This window comes from Sipha flava, unplaced genomic scaffold (genome assembly GCF_003268045.1).
Source record: "Sipha flava isolate LNK unplaced genomic scaffold, YSA_version1 551_pilon_pilon, whole genome shotgun sequence".
Taxonomy (NCBI): domain Eukaryota; kingdom Metazoa; phylum Arthropoda; class Insecta; order Hemiptera; family Aphididae; genus Sipha; species Sipha flava.
This window is the reverse complement of record NW_020273534.1, coordinates 1-3,297: the sequence shown is the minus strand read 5'-3', so window position 1 is coordinate 3,297 and position 3,297 is coordinate 1. Positions and strand designations below refer to the sequence as shown.

Genomic DNA, 3,297 nt, shown 5'->3' with positions numbered 1-3,297 from the left:
CACGAGTTATTATTATATTAACGATATCAATTTTGCCTAATTGATAAAAGAAAAATATATTTGCGTGGTTTTTTCAAATAAACCAATTAAAACAGCGTATTTGTATACGGCACTGGAGATCTAGCTGGTTTAGTAATACGCTCCCCGTCCTCCAGGCACAAGGAAACTTTTTTTGGCATACTTCTTTTATCGCGACTGAAGAATATTTAAAAATATGATTTTTACGTTGTAAAATATGATATATTTTCAACATTTAATCCATATTTCAAATAAAAATACATTCTTGTATTTGTAGATAATTATATTCTAACATGCGCTATAGAATAATAATTTTAGTATAAATCGTTCTGAAATTTAAATGAGGGTATATAAAAACTTTTTCAACTTAAACGGATCTTAGTATTTCATCGGTTAATGTTTTTCATAATAAAAATTAATTATTGTAAATAAAAAACATTCATATTTAAATAATATTTTTTTGGTGGCATACGGCGACAGGAGCAATGATGAGACATAATCCATACTCCATAACCTGATAATGTACATAATCTATGAGGTATAGTCTATGTCCAATATTATTTATTTTGTTCAATTCACGTTTGTTAAATATTGTTCTTCTTACAAATTACATTTTTTACAATTCCTGCCCATTGTGTATGTTAATAGTAATAAAATAAAAAAATTATTTATTTATTTTTTTTAGTTCTCAAAATGTAATTAATTATTAAAACATTGTATTTATTTATATATTATAGTAAACACCCGAAATCTAGAAGCCGATCCAGAGTGAAACGAACTTACGATAAACAAATACATACCTACTTACTCCCACTGGTACGTTGTTTTTCTTTTGAATAACTGTGATTATAATTAAATCAATTAATTTTATATTTTTTAGTTACTATTTTATTTTTTTATATTTAATTTGTTCCTTTTTTAAACTTACAATAATTAAGTATTCTCGGTTAAGTAAATAGTTTTCCATTACTTAAATCAATTCAATATTTAACTCATATATTAATTTATAAATGTGTTTTAATGGTACTTACCTTCATACGTATATTCCATTGTGTATACAAATGCAAAAAGAATAATTTTAATAATTAAAATGTGCTTCCAATAAAACCAAAATGAAATAAATACTCATGATGATAGACAATATTTTTTAAATTATATACATTTTAAGTTGTCTAAAGACATCAATAATATTTATGGCTTTAATTTTATCAAATTAATCAACTAATAGATTTATATAGGTTAGGTTATACCTATAAAATAAAGATTTCATTTAGATAACATTTTATCATACTTTCTGAATTAAGTTTTGTGTAAAGTAAATTAACTTTTCAGATCACTGTGCGGTGACTTTGTGATATAAATCACAGGTGTGTGTCGAGATCGCTATGTATATCATCGGATATTATACGAGCACGGATTAATACAACTGTCGTGACTGTATCTCTCAACAGGCGACACGGCGCACTCAAGTCCGATGGTGGCGGTGTAACAGGCAAATCATACCCCCGGAAAATATTACCGATGGGGAAGTAAGATTTTCCAAGGTATATATTACCCCCGGTACTATTATCCTAGGTTATAGTTACCCCCGGTAAGATTATCCTAGGTTAATTATTCCCCCTTCAGTGGGTTCGATTATCCTAGGAAAGTTTTACCCCCCGGTAAGAATACTCTAGGATAATTTTAATTCCCAATAAGAAATTACTAGGAATATTGTACCTCGAGGGAGGTATGATTTCCTACGATATTTTTTGTTAATAAAAATTGAGGAAAAACAAATTTTATTAATAAAATTATGTTTATAGGTACATACCATTGTCTTTACATGTTGAAACGGAGTGCCGGGATTACCGACACCCGGATCTTTTTATAAATGTTCACGAAATAAATATCAAGTTATTTATTTAACATTAAATAAAAGTAATACATTTAATAAAATTATTCCGGGCCGCGCGGCTGGTTCGAATATGCGACCGCGGCAAGCGGTATTGGACCTGAGCAGATGCGATAAAAAATTGGATACACAGTCGACAGCAGACTTAAGCAAACAAGCGTATCGACCGTGATCACTTTACCAGCGGACACTTGTGTAAGTGCGCAGGAAAGGTTTATACGGATAATGACCCTGAAAAGGGCCGTTTTTAGTGTCGACGAATCGCGGAGCTCCGCGTGTAAACATCGTCGGAGCCGGATTCGTGGGTTGTCTTATTCATCGTTGTTTTTCACGGCCGTGGTTACCACAGCCGCCATAAGGTTGCTATCGCCGTATTCAAGATCGCCGTGAATGCCGCAATTGCCTTCGTCGTAATAGTCGGCGGGTGCTCCTATTCTTCTTATCTTTTGGATGTAGATCGTTGTGAATGGAAGAACAGAGTGTCGATGCTCTGAAAAATGACCGGTATGTATACCTAATCAGACATCGATGCTCCATTCTCATTCCTCGGATTTTTATCTGTCCACCCAACGATGTAAAACGACACTGTTCTTCTGCTGTATTGGTTGCCTTCGTGCCGTTTTACATCGTCACAATGTTGTTCTTGGTGGCTCTGAAAAAAGCCGTTTTCGTCTGAGCGCGGGCTCCGTTACAATCAAAAGACTGATCGCTTAAAAAATAATTTTATTTGTGCAGTGTTTTTAGAACGTAGATGAATCCTAGGATATTCTTACCGGGGGTAAAACTTTTCTTGGATAATTGCACTCACTGAAGGGGCTATAATTAACCTAGGATAATCTTACCGGGGGTAAAGATAACATAGGACAATTGTACCGGAGGTAAAATATGGCTAAGAAATTCTTTTGTTATAACTATGAGACTCCAGCGCAAAACTCTAGGCGCGGGTCTGTGAACGCTGAGATTGGTTCCATAACCATTTTGGTTTATTATTATGCCGTGAGGGTAGCACGAATGATGGCTAACGGCAGATAAACAGTTCTGTCCCGTTACAAATTTATTCGTTTACAGTGTTGGAACTTATCTAGATGAAAATATTTTTATCTATTATCTTGTCTAGATAAAATTCTATTGATCATCTTTTTTTTATCTTAGATGAAAAATGCAGTTATTTAAATTAATTTATATAGATAATTTTCTATGTATAAGTATTTATTTAATGTTAAAGAAAGTACTTAAATAAATTTTTACATTTCGTGTTCGAAAACCATAATGATGGTTATTTTTTTTAACATTATAGACCATTTAGGCCCTTTGTTACCAATACTAAATTTTTTCACACCTCTCTATAATATACGAGATGTAGGTACCCATGACAGTCTGGTCTC

The 3,297-nt window shown here is 32.5% G+C and overlaps 1 long non-coding RNA gene across 1 annotated transcript; it reads left to right on the top strand.

Moving 5' to 3' along the window:
• Window positions 1–498: 498 nt before the first annotated feature.
• Window positions 499–2,255, top strand: LOC112691032. The gene is made up of 4 exons (XR_003149274.1): window positions 499–556; window positions 756–834; window positions 1,351–1,547; window positions 1,824–2,255. It is a non-coding gene; the product is annotated as an uncharacterized LOC112691032 (long non-coding RNA).
• Window positions 2,256–3,297: the final 1,042 nt, after the last annotated feature.